We start from the raw sequence: 19,144 nt of genomic DNA on the forward strand, positions 1-19,144 counted from the left end.
TTGTTGTTATGTGCTGTAGAGTCGTCTCCAACTCAGCGTCCCTAACACCTGCTCTATCCTGTGCCAATCACACTGTCTCTGACACACCTACCCCAATTACGCCAGTCACTGAATTAATCCACCTCATAGAAAGTCCTTCTCTCCTGTGCTGTCCCTCTACCCTCGCAATCATAACATCCCTCTCCAAGGATTGGTCCCTCTTTGCAACATGTCCAAAGTATGTCAGATGAAGCTTCAGAAACCTTGACTCCTAGGAGCAGCCTGGTTTAACACCCTCTGGGATGAACCTATTAGTTTTCTTAGGAGTCCACGGTATATTCAATACTCTTCTCCAACACCATAGCTCAAAGACATCAATTCTCCTTCCATCATCCCTAGTCATTGTCCAGCTCTCTGATGTACAGAAAGTAATTACAAAGATCATGGACTGTATCAGGTGCACCTTAGTCCCCAGAGTGACATCATTGTTCTTTAGTCCTTTGGAGAGGTCTCTAATAACAGACTTTCCCATCACAATATGTCTTTTGATTTGCTGGTTTCTGGTGCCAAGAGTGTTGACTGTGGAGCCAAACAAACTAAAGCTGTGACCAATCTCAATGTCTTCATCATCCATCATGATGCTGCCAATTGGCCCAGTGGTAAGAATTTTTGTTTTCTTGATATTGAGCCTCAATCCACAATCGACACTTTTAATGCCAGCAGTCAGGAAATAAGAGATGAATTGCATTGGGAAAATCTGTTGTTATGGACCTTTCCAGAGTGCTGAAGAGCAACGATGTCAGTCTAGGTACAAAGGTGCGCCTTATCCAGGGCATGGTCTTCTCAATTACTTGTTATGCTTCAGAGAGTTGGGCAATGACTAAGGAGGACAGAAGAAGACTTGATGCCTTCAAGTTGTGGTGGTGGAGAAGAGTCTTGAAAATACCATGGACTCCAAGAAAACAAATAGGTCTGTCTTGGAGAGGGTGAAACCAAGTCTTTCTGTGGAAGCTACAATTTTGAAGCTCTACCTCACTTACTTTGGGCACATGGCCAGGAGTCATCAGTCCTTGGAGAAGGACATCATACTTGAAAGGGTGGACGGACAGCGCCAAAGAGGGAGATCCCAGAGGAGATGGATTGATACCTTAACTGGAGCAATAGGAGTTGTTGTGTTGGAATTAACGGGACTGTCTCAGGATAGGGAAGAGGTCAGAGCTGCTGTACATAGGATCTCTATACATTGAAGGTGACTCAATGGCACATAACAAAAATAACATACTATGACAGGTTTGGAAGCAGGAGTGGCATCCACTTCCTAAATAACATACCTGTGTAAACTCTATGAACTTTGATAAATGTCGATAGTTTTATAGGGACTTTGGCCTTTTGTTCATAAGGTCGCTATGCGTCATGCTCAGCTCAAAGGCAATCAACAAACAACAATATATAATTATATCCTATGGAAGTTATGTAATAATTACCTATGGTCTGTTAACCAGAGTTGTATGTAGGATGCTTAAGGTAGTTCTACGTATTTGGTCATTTTCATTAACAATCAAATGTAAGCTGGATTTAGTTAAAAGTAAGCTGTGGGATGGAGACCTCTTATTTATATCAATCAGGACTTGGTGGCCAAGCCTTTTAATTTAAAAGTCTGTCTGAAGACTAAGTCTCCAGTATGGAGGCTCCTGTGTGAAGCAGATGGATTGTGATGGGTAGGTTGTTTTTATTTAAATGAAAATCAGATGTTAATTGTGTTTGGGAAGAACATTGTTCTGAGTGGTGCAACACTTGTCTGTCAGTTTGTTGTACTGAGATAACGTGTGGATACTGTGATACAGCTTTCAGTTCCTGTTATATCGAAAGCTGTGTCACCGGTGTGTTAGATGCCATAAGGGTTACCTATGGTGGACAAGGATTGGTAGAGCTCCCAGATTAAGACAAACTTGGAAGTAGGGTTGATATCCACTTCTTTTTTTTATTATTAAATTTTATTAGTTTTAATGAACATTTACAGGGATTTTGGGTTTTCATTCCTTCATTGCTGCGCCATTCTCTATACCCTCCTCCCCAGTTTGTTCTTCTTCCCCCGCCATCCGAATGTCTATTTTAATTGTCCAATTGCCACAGCGCTTGTCAAAGTCAGTTCTGATTAATCTCCTTTGTCAGTGTGTCCTTTGCCATTCCCTATCACTCCTCCCTGAGAGAGACTTCACCCTGATTCATACTTCTTAAATAACAGGCCTTTGAAAAACTTATGAACACTAGAGAAATGATAGATGTGAACAAGGTTCAACTCTTTTGTTCTTAGGGTCACTATGAGTCTTACTCAACTTGATGGCACCTAACAAAAACAACAACTGAATGTAAGAAGAGCTCCTGTAGGGTGGGCTTTCAATATCTTTTCTATCTCATTAGAGATAAAATTAGAGGAAAGCAAACTTAGATTTGGTGTTTTGTACACTAGAGAAGGACCTGATCCATAGCTGACCCTCCAGGTGGATTTCAGATACATAGGAATTGATTGCCCATATTTCTCCCATTAAAGCAACTGGCAAATTCAAACTGCATACCTTCGTGTTGGCAGTACGATTCCTTACCAGAAAGCTACTAGAGAGCTCCCTAGAGATAGAACGAGAGGAAAGCAAAGACTGAGAGTAGTGACCCTTAGTATTACCAAGAAATAATCAGCAGGGCTGGACAGCAATTTATGGGCCCAGGTTCCTGCATGACAAAACTCTTTGGCACCAGGAATGACCAGAGAATACAAGTGCACAGATACGGAAAGAAACAAGGACTTCTTTCTTTTACAAAAACTGCAGGTCCAAGTTTAGGATACAAGCACTACCAGAAAGTACTCCCTCTGTGTTGAGAGTCCCTGTAAAGGACTGGTCCCTCCTTGCAAAATTCCAAGAGTATGTCAGATGGAGTTTCAAAACCCTTGCTTCTTAGAAAGCGAGATGCATGGCAGGAAGCAGTACTGTGCTGCCGGCTCTGCTCTCACAGTTATTTGGGGAGGGAGAACTGCTGTCTAGCTTGACCGCACAAAACTCCTTAATTCAAGCAACAGGGAGGTCCAGTGCACCTCTTACAGAGGTGAGAAGGAACTTCCATAAAGGAACAACAGGTTTCCTCCTCGGTCATTCAGGTACTCCGGGGGAAAAAATTACTCTCTGGCCCGCAGCTCCGGAAGGGAGCACAAATATATAGGTGGTTCACAAAACATTGTCATATTCTGGGTAATTTTATAGTTATAACAGTCTAATATCCACTAAGAAAAGATTCCCATAATGTCAAGAAAGCAGTAATCCACATGAGCCATTATGAAAAAACAAATAACCCTTCTCTTAAAAAAAGCAGACCAAATGAATACTCCAGATAGAGAGAACCAGAAGAAATACGTTGATGTAGAGTTACTTGATCAGCTACAGAAGTGGGAAAAAGCAATGGAAGTCAATAACAGAGCAAATACTTCAGAGACAACAATACAGAAGAAATATAAGGAGAAACTTGAACAGATTTTGACAAAAATAAAAAAGGTGGAAAAAATTGATAGAATAGACAAAGAGATACGAAAATTTTAAAAAATCATCACAAGGCAGAGAAAGTACCGTCAACACAGTACTGGAAAAAACACGAAAAGCATGAAAATGCAATTCAGAATTTTAAGACTGAAATGAGAGAAGTGTCCAACACCCTGGTAGGACAAAAAAGTAGAGTTGAAGAGATGGAACAGAGTCAATGAATTGGAAGAGAAGAGCCTCACTAGAAACATACTTGAAAATCCGAGATAAGACATAAAGAAAGTGAAGAAAACATTAGAATTATGTGGGATGACATGAAACAGAATAATATGTGCATGATTGGAATTCCAGAACAAGGAAGTGACAGGGAAATCACTGAGAAGATTGTGGAAGAAGTAATAGAAGAAAACTTCCCAGGTATTTTGAAGAATGGGGAAATCCACATTCAACAAACTCAGAGAACAGCAAATAGACAAGACTCAAAAAGAAAAACACCAAGACATATCATAGTCAAATTCTCCAAATTAAAAGGTAAAGATAGAAGTCTAAAGCAGCATGAGAAAAAGAAAGAGTTACCCACAAAGGGGAAATAATTAGATAAAGTTCTGATTTCTCAGCAGAAACTATGCAAGCCAACGGGATACCATATACAGAAGGCTGAAAGATAACAATTGCCAGTCAAGGAACCTATATCACACAAAGCTCTCTATCAAATTTGAAGGGGAAATTAGATTCTTTGCTGAAAAGAAGGACATTAAGGAATTTGTGAAAACAAGACAAAAACTACAAGAAATTTTAAGTGAAGTCCTAGACACAGAGATGCCAAAGGAAAGTGAATGGACCACAGTAACCAGAACCAACAGAAAAAGAAACACAGCAAAATGGCAAAAGTAAAACTTGGCCTGATAATAATCACACTAATTGTGAATGAACTAAATGCAGCAATGAAGAGAAAAAGAGTAGCAGAATGGATTAAAAAAAAAACAAAAACAAACAAAAAAACAAAAACCCAAAACAAAGCCCATCAGTATGTTGCCTACAAGAGACACATATAAAAAAATAAAAAGATAGGCTCAAAATCAAAGGCTGTACAACTATAGATCAAGCAAATGGATACCTCAAAAAGTAGGAGTAACAATACTAATTAATCTCTGATAAAACAGATTTCAGAATGAAAATCACCATGGAAGATAAAGAAGGGCATTACATACTGGTTAAAGGCGCAATAGGTAAAGAAGACATAACATTCACTGGTCAATATTTATGCATCAAATGATATACCTGCAAAATATATAAAACAACGGTTAACAAAATTGAAGAGAGAAATAGACAGCACCACAATAGCGGTAGGAAATTTCAAAACGCCACTGTCTCCAAAGGATAGGTCAACTCAAAAGAAACTCAACAGGCTCTCTGCTCCTCGTCGATCCAGATTTCCCTCTCTTCTTGTGCAGCCTCAGCCGCATCCCTGAGACACGATGGTGAAGGTCGGTGTAAACGGATTTGGGCACATTGGGCGCCTGGTCACCAGGACTGCTTTTAACTCTGGCAAAGTGAAAGTTGTCGCCGTCAATGATCCCTTCATTGACCTCAACTACATGGTCTATATGTTCCAATATGATTCCACCCATGACAAATTCAATGGCACTGCCAAGGCTGAGAATGGGAAGCTGGTCATCAATGGGAAAGCCATCACCATCTTCCAGGAGAGAGTTCCCGCCAACATCAAGTGGGGTGATGCTGGTGCTGAGTATGTTGTGAAGTCCACTGGTGTCTTCACAACCTTGGAAAAGGCTGGGGCTCACTTGAAGTTTGGTGCCAAACGGGTATCATCTCTTCTCCTTCTGCCGATGCACCCATGTTTGTGACGGGCGTGAACCATGAAAAGTATGACAACTCTCTCAAGATTGTCAGCAATGCCTCCTGCACCACCAACTGCTTGGTTCCCCTGGCCAAGGTCATCCATGAAAACTGCGGCATTGTAGAGGAACTCATGACCACAGTCCATGCCATGACTGCCACCCTGAAGACTATGGATGGCCCCTCTGGAAAGCTGTGGCGTGATGGCCATGGAGCTGCCCAGAACATTATCCCTGCATCTACTGGCACTGCCAAGGCCATGGGCAAGGTCATCCCTGAACTGGATGGGAAACTTACCGGCATGGCTTTCCATGTCCCCACCACCAATATGTCAGTTGTGGACCTAACCTGCCATCTGGAGAAAGCTGCCAAATATGATGACATCAAGAAAGTAGTAAAGCAGGCCTCAGAAAGGCCCCTTAAGGCATCCTGGGATACAATGAAGACCAGGTTGTCTCCTGTGACTTCAACCGTGACACACACTCTTCCACCTTTGATGCTAGGGCTGGCATTGTTCTGAACAATCACTTTGTCAAACTCATTTCCTGGTATGACAGTGAATTTGGCTACAGCAACTGGGTGGTTGACCTGATGGTTCACATGGCCTCCAAAGAATAAGAGCCCCTTGGTCCACCAGCCTCAGCAATAGCACTAGGAGAGAGAGAGAGAGAGAGACCCAGCTCCTGCTGGGGAGTCCTTGCCCCAACTTGATCCTCCCATACACTGAGAATCTCACATCCTTGACACAAGTTTCCACCAAATCCCCCTGAGAAAAGGGAGGGGCTTGGAGAGCCCATCTTGTCATGTACCATCAATAAAGTACACTGTACTCAGAGAAAAGAAAGAAAGAAAGAAAGAAAGAAAGAAAGAAAGAAAGAAAGAAAGAAAGAAAGAAAGGAAGGAAGGAAGGAAGGAAGGAAGGAAGGAAGGAAGGAAGGAAGGAAGGACTCAACAAAGATGCAAAAGATCTAAACTATACAATCAGTCAACTCAAACTTATGGATTTATTCAGAGTACTGCACCCAACTAAAACTCAATTTCATTTCTTCTCAAGTGCACATGGTATATACATTCTCCAGAATTAATCATATATTAGGACACAAAGCAAGCCTTAACAAAATCAAAAACACTGAAATAATACAAAGTATTTTCTCAGACTACAATGCCATAAAACTAGGAGAGTAAAGTTTACAAAATCATCCGTGTAGAAACTAAATAACTCTACTAGAGTATGATTAGGTTATAAAAGAAATAAAGAATAAAATAAAAAGTTCCTTGAAACAAATGATAATGAAAATACAACCTACGAAAATCTCTGGGACACAACTAAGGCAGTCCCCAGGGGGCAGTTCATAGCAATAAGCACACACACAAAAAAGGAAGAAACAAAGAATCAATGATCTGACTCAACACCTTCATCAAATAGAAAAAGATCAATGACTTAATCCTACAACCACTAGAAGAAAAGAAATTATAAGGACAAGAATTGCAATCAATGAGATAGAAAACCAGTTAAAACCTTCAATAAGACCAGGAGCTAGTTTTTTGAAATGATCAATAAAATTGACAAACTACTGGCAAATTTAACAAATGGGAAAAAAGAAAAGACATAGTAACTCAATTAAGAAATTAGAAAGGTGACATCACAACAGATCTAGAGGAAATTAAATAATATAAAAATACTATGAAAAACTGTACTCCGATAAATTCAAAATCCTAGAGGAAATGGACGATGACTAGGGATGATAGAAGGAGAATTGATGCCTTTGAGCTGTGGTGTTGGAGAAGAGTACTGAATATACCATGGACTGCTAGGAAAATGAACAGGTTTCTCCTGGAGAGGGTGAAGCTGGGCTGCTCCTTCGAGGCAAGGATTCTGAAGTCTGACATACTTTGGACATGTTGTAAGGAGGGACCAGTCCTTGGAGAGGGACGTCATGCTTGGGAGGGCGGAGAGACAGCGCAGGAAAGGAAGACCCTCGATGAGATGGATTGACTCGGTGACTGGGGTAATAATGGGGCAGGTATGTCAGAAATGGTGAGGCCGGCACAAGATAGGGCAGAGTTTAGGGCTGTTGTACATAGGGGCACTATGAGTCGCAGGCGACTCGACGGCACATAACAAGAGGATATACACACATTCCTTGAAACACATCCCCTGACCAGATTGACAAGGACAGATATAGAACACTTGAACAGATGAATAACAAGAGAAGAACTCGAAAAGGTCATAAAATGACTTCCCCATAAGTAAAGTTCTGGACCAGATGGCTTCACAGCTGAATTCTACCAAACATTCAGAGAGAATTTAGCATCCATTCTACTTAAATATTTCAAAAAATTGAAAAAGAAGGAACACTTTCAGAATCATTCTATGAAGCAAGCATGAACCTAATACCAAAACCAAGCAAAGATATTATCAAGAAAGAAATCTACAGGCCAATATCTGTCATGAGTATATATGCAAAAATCCTTCACAAAATGTTAGCCAATAGGATCCAAAAGTACATCAAAAAATGAGGGACTGAATAATTTAAAAGCGATGTATAATAGGGTATTATGGTTATCACAAGAGTCCACAATTAAGGTTGCATAGTGGAATGTACTTGGGGTGGTGGGAGGGGTGCGGGGAGATTGTGTACCAGGGAGGGAGTCTTTTACTTTTGAAAGAGAGGAGCGAACTGGGGGGTGAGGGGAGAGAGCTGGGCGGGTAGAGAAGTGCAGCAATGAATGAATGGAAATCCAAATTCTCTGTAAATGTTCATTAAAATTATTAAAAAAAATTCACCATGATCAATTGGGATTTATAACAAGTATTCAAGGATGGTTCAGCATCAGAAAAACAATCAACATAATTCACTATATTCACAAAGTAAATAACAAGAACCATATGATCGTAGCAATTGATGCAGAAAAGGCATTTGAAAAAAATCCAACATCCCTTCCTGAAAAAGACACTTAGCAAAATTGGAATAGAAGGGAAACTGCTCAAGATAATGAAAAGTATGTATGCAAAACCAAGAGCCAACATGATTATCAATGGAGTAAGACTAAAAATATTTTCCTTGCAAACAGGGACCAGACGAGGATGCTCACTGTCACCGCTTCTTTTCAATATTGTATTCGAAGTGCTTGCTAAGGCAATACAACAAGAGAAAGAAGTAAAAGGCATCCAGATTGACAAAGAGATGTTTAAATTGTTGCTATATGCAGATGATATACACAGAAAACTCCAGACTCAAGAAAAAGACTGTTAGAGTTAATTGGCCAATTTAGTAGAGTGGCAGGATATAAGATCAATATTAAAAAAAAAATCAATAGGGATGGATAGTCTTCCACTTCTCCAGGTCTCTTTTTGTTTCTTGTAGTAATGTTTTGTAATTTTCTTTGAATAGATCCTTTGTTCCTCTAGTTATACTTACTCCCAAATATTTTATCTTGTGATTAGCTGTTGTGAAGGGTATCATTTTTCTTAGCTCCGGCTCTGTATTCTCTTTGCCACTGTAGAGAAATCCAACTGATTTTTTTGTATGTTGATCTTGTATCCTGCTACTTTGCTGAATTGGTCAACTATATCCAATAGTTTTCTTGCTGAGTCTTCAGGGTTTTCTAAATATACTATCATATCATCTACAAAGAGAGATAATTTTACCACCTCTTTGCCAGTTTTTCTTTCTCTTGTCTTATTAACTATCGCTAAGACTTCCAGTACAATATTGAATAAGAGAGGTGATAAAGGGCATCCTTGACTAGTTCCTGTTCTTAAAGAGAATGTCTTTAACCTCTCTTCATTGAGAACAATGTTGGCTCTTGGGTTTTCATAAATATTTTTTCCATATTGAAGAATTCCCCTCTAATCCTATTTTGTTGAGTGTTTTAACCAGAAAAGGTTGTTGGATTTTGTCAAAGGCCTTTTCTGCATCAATTGATAGGATCATGTGCTTCTTGTTCTTTGCTTTGTTAATATGACGAATTACATTAATTTTTTTCTTATTAATGAGATACCATCTCACCCCAGTAAGACTAGCAAAATTTAACAGAACAGCAAGCAACAAATGCTGGCGAGGTTGTGGAGAGACTGAAATCCTTATTCACTGTTGGTGGAAGTGTAAAATGGTGCAACCACTGTGAAAATCGGTGTGGCACTTTCTCAAAAACTTACAAAAATAGAGATACCATTTGACCCAGCAATTCCACTACTGGGAATATACCCCAAAAGACCATAACTGACATCCAAGCAGATATATGCACACCCATGTTTATCGTCACTTTGTTCACAATAGCAAGGAGTTGGAAACAACCCAAGTGCCCACCAACAAACTAATGGATAGAGAAGCTGTGGTATATTCACACAATGCAATACTATGCTGCATTGAAAAACAAGGAGCTCATGCAATATTATTCAAAATGGGTGAGCCTGGAGGACATTATGCTGAGTGAAAACCTCAGTCACAAAAGGACAAATACTGCCTGGTGCCACTGTTGTAGAATGAGGCTGACACCAGGGTGGGGTTAAGACTGAGAAAAACTGGATAATTATGTATACTGCATTGAAGTCGATGAGGGAGAGAACAGTTTAAAAGTAATATATTTTGGGGCATTATGATTATCATAAGAGTTCAGAATGAGGGTTTCAGAGTGGAGTATACTCGGGGTGGGGGTAGGGGGTGCCGGGGAATTGTATACCAATCAAGGAGTTTTTCTTTTGCTTTTCAAGGAGAAGAGCGAACTGAAGGGGGGGGGGTGGGCGGGGAGAAAAGTGCAACAATGAATGAATAGAAATTTAAAAATCTCTGTAAATGTTCATGGAAATAAAAAAAATCAAATCCTCTACAATAACAAAGAGAAGTCAGAGAAGGAAATCAAGAAACCAATACCATACAAAACAGCCAACCACAATTTGAGATACTTGGGAGTGAACCTAACTAGAGACATAAAAGACCTAAACAAAGAAAACTACAGAGCATTTCTTCAAGATACAATAAAAAAACATAAAGAAATGGAAAAATGTGCCCTATTCAATAATGTGAAAATGACAATCCTACCAAAAGCAATCCACATGTTTAATGCAATCACAATCTAGATACCAAATTAATTTTTCAAGGAGATTAAAAGGAAAATGATCAAATTTATTTTGAGAGATACCCCACAGTAAAACACTTCTGAGAAACAAAAATGAGGTTGCAGGCATAGCACTCCCTGACCTTAAAACCTACTCCACAGCAGTAGTAACCAAAACAGCATGGTACTGGTACAATTACAGGCAAATAGACCAATAGAACAGAATTGAGAACCCAGAAATAGACCTAACTATCTATGGTCAACTGATATTCGACAAGGAAATCAACGCTATCAAATGGAGAAATGATAACCTCTTCAACAAATGGTGCTGGCAACAGTGGACTATCACCTGCAGAAAGGTGGATCAGAGACCTGGGAATAAAGTTCAAAACCATAACATTCATAAGATACAAACTAGGATGAAGCTTAGAAGCACTAGTCCAAGGTATAACGAGAGTGCCAAATACAGCCAGAACTACACAATCTGAAAACTAGAAAAATGAGGAATGGAACCATCTAAAGATTAAATCCATGTGTGCATCAATAACTTTTTTCCAACAGAGTAAAAAGAAAACCTACAGATTTGGAACAGACATTCGGTAATTCCATCTCAGACAAGAGTCTTATAACAAAAATTTACAGAATACCTCTAGGCCTCCACAAGAAAAAAACCTGCTAACCCAATTACAAAATGGGGAAAAGACATGGAAAGAATTTTTACAGAGGAAGGTATTCAAATGGCAAAGAAATACATGAAGAAATGCTCCAAACCACTGGCAATAAGAAAGATACAAATAAAAACCACAATGAGGTCCACTAATAGTGTCTAAGTTTACCAGGGCAGCAAGTAATAAATGTTGGAGAGGATGCATCAAGAAAGCAACTCTTATACATTGCTGGTGGGATTTTAAAATGGTGCAACCATTCTGAAAGGCTGTTTGGCACATTCTCAAAAAGCTGAAATTAGAAATTTCATATGACCCAGCTATTCCACTACTTGTAATATGTTGTTGTTGTTGCTGTTATGTGCCATCGAGTTGCTTGCGACTCATAGCCACCCTATGTACAACAGCCCTGAACTCTGTTCTGTCCTGTGCCAATCGCACCATCTCTGATAGACCCAGCCTGATTACCCACGTAACTGAATCAATCCACCTTGTAGAGGGCCTCCCTTTCCTGCGCTGTCCCTCCACCCTACCAAGCATGATGTCCCTCTCCAAGGACCAGTCGGTCCCTCCTTACAACGTGTCCAAAGTATGTTAGATGGAGCCTCAGAATCCTTGCCTCCAAGGAGCCGCCCGGTTTGACCCTTTCCAGGGTGAATCTGTTTGTTTTCCTAGCAGTACACGGTACCCTCAATACCCTTTTCCAGCACCACAGCTCAAAGGCATCAATTTTCTTTCTATCCTCCTTAGTCATTGTTCCACTCTCTGATGCATAACAAGTGATAGCAAAGACCATGGCCTGTAACAGATGCACCTTAGTCTCCAGAGAGACACCATTGCTCTTCAGTACTTTGGAGAGGTCCTAACAGCAGACTTTCCCATCGTAATACATCTTTTAATTTTCTGGCTACTTGGAATATACCCTGAGAAAATGAGAACTGAGGCACAAATGGAGCTTTGTACACCAATGTTCAAAGCGGCATTATTCACCATGACAAGAACATGGAAACAGCCAAAATGTCCAACCACAAACAAATGGACTGAAAAATTATGGGATATTCACACAATGGAATACAGCAGCATGCAGGACCAATGATTTTGCAAATTTTTACTTTACTTGGGAGGGACTGGAGAGCAAGAACTATGCTGAGTGAACTCAGTCCCACAAGGAAATATATTGCACCAAACCATTATTGTCGAATGAGTATAATGATCCAAGAGGCATGGATGGGAGAGAGTGGAAGCAGAGGGAGGAGGATGTCCAGGGGGAGGGCGGATTAATCATGAAGTTGTACAATTTTATGGGGGTGGGAAATTTATGGGAAATGGAAAGAATTTGTTCTTAAAAACCATTGTATTTGAATGTTGTAAATACATAAGTAGAATTTTTTTTAAATCCTTGCTTCTAAAGATAAGCCTGGTTTCACCCTACCTGGGATGTACCTGTTTTGTTTCCTTAGCAGTCCAAGGTATATTTAACACTCCATCACTACAACTCAAAGGAATAAATTCTTTTTCTATCATCTTTAGTCTTTGTTCAGCTCTTTGACGAATAGCAAGTAATTGTGAAGACCATGGCCCAGATCATTTTCAGATACTCTGGTTGCATTATTTGGAAGCACAGAAGCTTTACAGTGCCACAAACACACGAGTGATTTTTTTTTCCTCATGGAGAGAAGACATAAGGCTTGCTTATTAAGAAATTCTATATGAAGACAGGTATCTACCAATAAATGACTCTGCCAATTGTACTTTAAGGAGAAATTCCCCTCCATTCTATGATTCACTTCCCACACATTTACATCGCACTTGTGCACATTCTGTGCACAAATTAACATATTTTTGTATTATTTTTTTCTGGGTATGTATTAGGGATAGGATGGCCTTCAAAGCATACAATAGGTTATGAATTTCTTCTTCTCTTGTTATTGTTATGTGCTGTCAAGTTGTGCATGATTAATAGCAACCCTATGTACAACAGCTTTGAACTCTCCTCTATTCTGAGTCAAATTCTCTGACTCTGAAATACTTACCCTCATTACCCCAATGATTGTGTCTATCCATCTCATACAAGGTCTGCCTCTCCTGTACAGTCCATCCACCCTTCCAAGTATGATGTCCTTCTCCAGGAACTGGTTCCTCCTGGGGGATGGACCTTCAAAATACTTCCCTCCAAGGAGTAGCTTGGCTTCACCCTCTCTAGGACATACCTGCTAGTTCTCTTGGGAGTCTGGTATGTTCAATACTCTTCTCTACCACTCCAACTCACCTATGGTCATTATTCAGATCTTTGATGTATAGCAAGTAATTACAAAGACCATGGCCTGGATTAGGCACATCTTAGTCTCTAGACTAACATCATTTTTCTTTAGAAGTCTGGAGAGGTCCCTAACAGCAGACTTTTCCTAATAAAATTAGTCTTTTGTTTTCCTGACTGCTGGTGGCAAGAGTGTTGGTCGTGTGAATGAGCAAGCCAAAATTGTTAACAATCTTAATCTCTTCTCCATCTATCATGACAATGCCAAATGGATCAATGGAGAATCTTCATTTTCTTGGTACTGAGCTTCAATCCATACTTCTAATATTTCTTGTAGTATCCAAAGGCACAGGACTGGAGTCTGAAAATCAAAAGGGCTATACTCACTAGGCATTTCTTAAGCTGAAGGAACTAAAGGATAAGTTCAAGCCACAAGTTGGATGCTATGGATAGAATATTGAATGATTAAAGAAAAATAAAAAGAAGATGGAAGGAGTATACAGACTTACTGTACCAAAATGAATTGGCTGACACAGAAGAATTTCAAGAAACAGCATATGATCAAGAGGCAATGGTGATGAAGGAGGAAGTTGAGGCTGAACGACTAGGCAAAACATAAAGCCTTAAGACTTGATGTATAGGGTGCTGGCCTGGCCTGGCCTGGCTCAGGGGAGGCGGCGGGAGGGTGAGATGGCAGAGGTAGGGCCCCAGGCACCGCAGGTCCCGGGCATGCCAAGCTGGCATGAGAAGAGTGTAAGACTTCTCACTACCAAGTTCATGTCACTTCTGCAAGAGGCCAAGGACAGTGTGCTTGACCTCAAGCTGGCAGCTGACACCCTAGCTGTGCATCAGAAGCGGCATTACAACATTACTAATGTACCGGAAGGCATCGGGCTGATAGAAAAGAAATTCAAGAACAGTATCCAGTGGAAGGGTGTGGGACCTGGCTGCAATAAGTTGATTGAACTCAAGGTGGAGATCGAGTTGCTGCAGCAACTGGAACAAGAACTGGACCAGAACAAGGTGTGGGTGCAGCAGAGCATCTGAAATGTCACAGAGGACGTTCAGAACACCTGCTTGGCCTACGTAACTCATGAGGATATCTGACAATGCTTTGCTCCTGGCCATCCGGGCCCCATCAGGCATCAGACTAGAGGTGCCCATCCCAGAGGGCAGAAGTAACAGATTCATTTGAAGAGTCTGAGTGGTCCCATCGATGTGCTACTGGTGAACAAGGAGGGCTGGAGCTCACCACCTGTGGCTGTGTCTGTCCCATCACCTGAAGATCTGTTCCAGGGCCCACCTACGGTCTCTCCCCCTCCACCTCTGCCTACACCTGCCCAGCCTCAGGAAGCCTCACGGCCAACCAGTCTCCAGCCATCCACCCCTGCACCTGTCTGCAGCAGCAGCGAGGCCCATGGGGCGGCTGGTCCAGTAGCCGAAAGCACAGTGAGTTTCAGCCCTGGAATGGACAGCAAGGACAGTGGTGAGCTCAGCTCACTTCCTCTGGGCCAAACTGCACTGGACACTCAGCCTCTGCAGTCTTCTGCCCTGCTGGATAGCAGCGGCAGCAACAGTTCATCAGGAGTCAGCCCTTCTACCTCCTTTGAGCCAATAAAAGGGGACTCCACAGGTGATCTGGACTTCACTAAAGAGCTCTCAGAAATCTTGGAACCCACAAAAGAGTGCATGAGCTCAGAGCTGCTAGAGGAGCTGATGTCATCAGAAGTGTTTGTCCCCCTCCTCCGGCTCTCTCCACCCCCTGGAGACCATGACTATATCTACAATCTGGAAGATAGAAAAGGTGTCTGTGGACTCTTTGATGTGCCTGTTTTTAACCTCTGACTGACAGGACTTGGCCCTGTATGGCTGAGACACAGACTGTTCTGGGGGACCTCGCCCCACCTCAATTCAACACAGCCACAGGTTCCTGGTGTCCCCAGCCTTCCCACAACTGCGTCCTGTGTATGCTAGAGGAGCCAAACGTTTGATTCTTTCCTGGAGCTCGCTCCCACCTTGTGTCCTCCTCACCCTCTGCTGCCACCTAGTGGCACAGAACCCATGACTCACCCACCCCGACAGCCCCACGTCCCTGCTGCCAGTCCGCACCTCCAAGGAGGGCAGTGCAGGTGGCGCCTGGGCCTTTGCTGCTGCCTGCTCCTGACCCTCCAGATCCTCCAGATCTCTGGTGTGCACCCCCCCCAAGCTGTGAGAACCTGTAGGTGATGAGGGGTGCTATCCAGAAGGAACAGAAATCTAGATGGTAATCTAGATGGGCCATCCTGTTCATTTCCCCTCAAGTTAGCAGAGTTTTAGAAAGATTTACGGTAAAGAATGGATTCCTATATAAAGATTATTTTTATACTTTTTTGCAGCAAAAGTAAATTGTAATATTTTTACAGTGTCCAAGTTAATAAAGACCATGCCTAAGGCTGTAAAAAAAATTGTGCATACTAATTGACATATTTCAACAAGCACATGCTGCCCTGGATGTACTTACCAGGTTGTGCCAAGAAATATGGAGGACACCTACTTGGCAAACGGACTGGAAGAGATCCATATTTATTCCCATTCCAAAAAAAGGTGACACAACAAAGTGTGGAAATTATTGTACAATATCGCTCATATCACACACAAGCAAAATCCAGCTGAAGATTATCCAGAAATTACAAGAACAGTACTTTGATAGAGAACTAGCAGAAATACAAGCTGGGTTTAGAAGAGGCCATGGCACTAGAGACATTATTGCCAGTATTAAATGAATCTTGGCAGAAAGCAAAGAGTACCAGAAGGATATCTGTATTTCATTGACTATGCAGACATTTGACTCTGTGGATTATAACAAATTATAGTTAACTTGGAGGAGAATGTGAATCCAAGAACCCTTGACTGTGCTTATGGGGAAACTATACTTGGACCAGGAAGCAGTCCTCATAACAGAACAAGAAAATACTGCATGGTGCAAAATAAGGAAAGGAGTGCATCAGGGATGTGTCCTGTCTCCATACATTTTCAATCTATATGCAGAACAGATAATTCAAGAGGCTGGGCTTTATGAGGAGGAATGTGGTATTGAGTTTGGAGGAAGATTCATTAACAACGTACATTATGCAGATGATACAACATTGCTTGCTGAAACTGAGGCAGACCTGAATCACTTGGTGCAGAAGGTCAAGGACTGTAGTCTTCCATATGGATTGAAGCTCAACATCAAGAAGACAAAGATTCTCACCACTGGGCCAGTTGGCAGCACCATGATGGATGGAGAAGAGATTGAGGTTGTTAACAGTTATGGCTTGCTTAACTCTATAATCAACACTACTAGCACTAGCTGTCAGGAAATCAAAGATGAATTGCATTAGATAAATCTACTGTCAGCAACCTTTCCAGAATACTGAGAAGCAATGATGTCAGTCTAGAGACGACAGTGTGCCCTATTCAAGCCATGGTCTTTGCAATTACTTGCTATGCATCAGAGAGCTAGACAATGACTAAGGATGACAGAAGAATTGATGCCTTTGAGTTGTAGAACTGGAGAAGAGTCTTGAACATACCATGAGACTGCCAAGAAAACAAATAGGTCTGTCTTGGAGAGGGTGAAATCAAGTTTCTCCTTAGAGGTTAGGATTTTGAAGCTCTGCCTCACATACTTTGGGCATGTGGCCAGGAGGGACCAATCCTTTCAGAAGGACATCATACTTGGAAGGGTAGTAGGAGAGCACAGGATCCCAGATGAGAAGGATAGATACAGTAACTGGGGCAATAGGGTTAGGTTTGTTGAAGTCAGTGAGACTGGCTCAGGATAGGACAGGCTTCATAGCTGTTGTACATAGAGTAGCTGTGAGTCATAGGCAATTCGATGGCATATAACAACAACAATATCCACAAGAACCTAGCAAACTTATTGGTCAAATATAAAACAAACTTTGCTTCTCCAGGACTCTTGACTGATAGGCCCATCCACTGTAAGTTTCATATAACTTTTCTAGCTCTCTGCCTCCATGCACTCCCTGGTCATACTCTTGAAGTCATACAACTGCCTTCAAGTCTCCATATCCTGGACTACTTCTTCTGCAACCCTTTCCCTACCTGCCCACATCTGACCGTATTCTTCTTGATCTTCCATTGCAGTCCCGCAGTTCTGTGTGCTGTGGGAGGCATCTGCCTATGTGGCACACTTGCATAAGAAATCCTCCAAACACCTTGCTTTGCACAAAAGGACTCAACCCATAGAGTGAAGAGCTCTCTTAGTCAACTCAAGAGGGCTCAGATTTCTCCTTTATTCATTTTGTGGGCCCAACTCAGGCTAGCTCAGACAGGATCAGCTCATGACTATGAGCCATATGAGTGGGTGGACCAGAGAAGTCAGGCATAGCAGCTGGCTCCACACAAGGTTGAAAAACCATTGATGGGTGCCTAAGCTGCTCACACTTTCAAGGGCACAGAAGGGATTAGATAGCCACAGGATAATAGCCTAGTCTAACAAATCTCCACCTCCAATCTCTAGACTAGAGGTATTTTATCTGGATTTCTGGGATGTCTGCATAGAAGTGGGCACCGAGGCATCTGTCCTAGAGGTGGCTGGTGAATAAGAGTTCTGACACTCTACAAAAGGTGTTTATAGTAGGTAAGTTAAAAAGAAGGTCTAAGCAGGAGGTAAGCAGCTATGAGGCAAGCCCCACTTTTACTTTCCGTATGAGTCACTTTACTCACAGACCCTCCAGACTTCTCCCCAATAAAACACGCACACAATTTGTCTTGAAGGTTCTCTCATCCCTTAAAATACTGTTGTAAGCAGTCCAAGTTGAGACAGAGGCAAAGGCAGGTGGACCACAACAAATGTGGTACATATAGAAGCTGAATGTGTAAAAATTCCATGATGCCTTTTAAAATCCTAGCGTCCAAACTCAAGTTGACTGTTTTGGGTCCCAACTTCAGATGAGGTTAACAAAAGATGGGAGTAATAGTCTCTCTAATATATGACTAAGGGAGTTCTTTCTGGTGGCCTAGTAGTAAGTTGTACTACCAACCCAAAAGTACACAATTTGAATCCACCAGCTGCTCCATGGAAGAAAAAAGTGGCAGTCTCACGTCATGCTATTTACTGTCTCTAAAAATCTGCTGGAGGGTCAGCTATGGGTCAATTCTGACTCAATGATACACAACAACAACATAACATATGATTATTATAAGATTAAATTATAGTTAGTTGAAAGCATTTTTCTCAACTGAAAAGAAACTATTATTTTTTGAGGCCTGATTATTTCTAAAAAAGGAAGTCACAGGAGTTAATCCTTAAGAATGTAGGATGTTCAAAGACCAAAGCTCTTAAGATTCATTGACTTCTGCATGCACAGGGCAGACAGAGGGCTGCAGAAGCTTGCAAACCTATAACTGTGAAAGTGTCTGTAAGGTACACCCCATGCCCGTTTTCCAGGCTCAGGTGAGCAGGAACCAATACATCTAGAATTCTTCCTCAATATCCTGTGTGCTAAAAGGACAATGAGGCCTTTGACTGAAACCATGGCATTAGCATCAAAAGGGTGGGTTATGTAAAAATCAGCTCCATATTTAATCAAATACAAAATTAAGAGTCCAAACTCTGATCTGATAATTCAGAAACTTTGGGCTTGGAATCTGAAGATTTTTAACAAAATCCTCAAGTAAGTCTTCTTTAACAAAATTCAAGTGTGAGAAACATAGAAGCATAGAAACAGTGGAAAAGTTTAGGAGTAAGGAATATTTGAGTCAAATTTCAGTTTCATTACATTATTGTTGTTGTTGTTGTTGTTGTT

The 19,144-nt window shown here is 41.3% G+C and overlaps 1 protein-coding gene and 1 pseudogene across 1 annotated transcript in view; one reads left to right on the forward strand and one right to left on the reverse strand.

Annotated features, from left to right (window-relative positions):
• LOC102848552 (probable phospholipid-transporting ATPase VA-like) overlaps positions 1–19,144 on the reverse strand; it is a 664,838-nt gene that overhangs the window by 635,873 nt on the left and 9,821 nt on the right.
• LOC102858922 lies at positions 14,040–15,194 on the forward strand (annotated as a pseudogene).

Source organism: Elephantulus edwardii, unplaced genomic scaffold (genome assembly GCF_000299155.1).
Source record: "Elephantulus edwardii isolate Elephantulus edwardi_28Jun2011 unplaced genomic scaffold, EleEdw1.0 scaffold00111, whole genome shotgun sequence".
Classification (NCBI taxonomy): domain Eukaryota; kingdom Metazoa; phylum Chordata; class Mammalia; order Macroscelidea; family Macroscelididae; genus Elephantulus; species Elephantulus edwardii.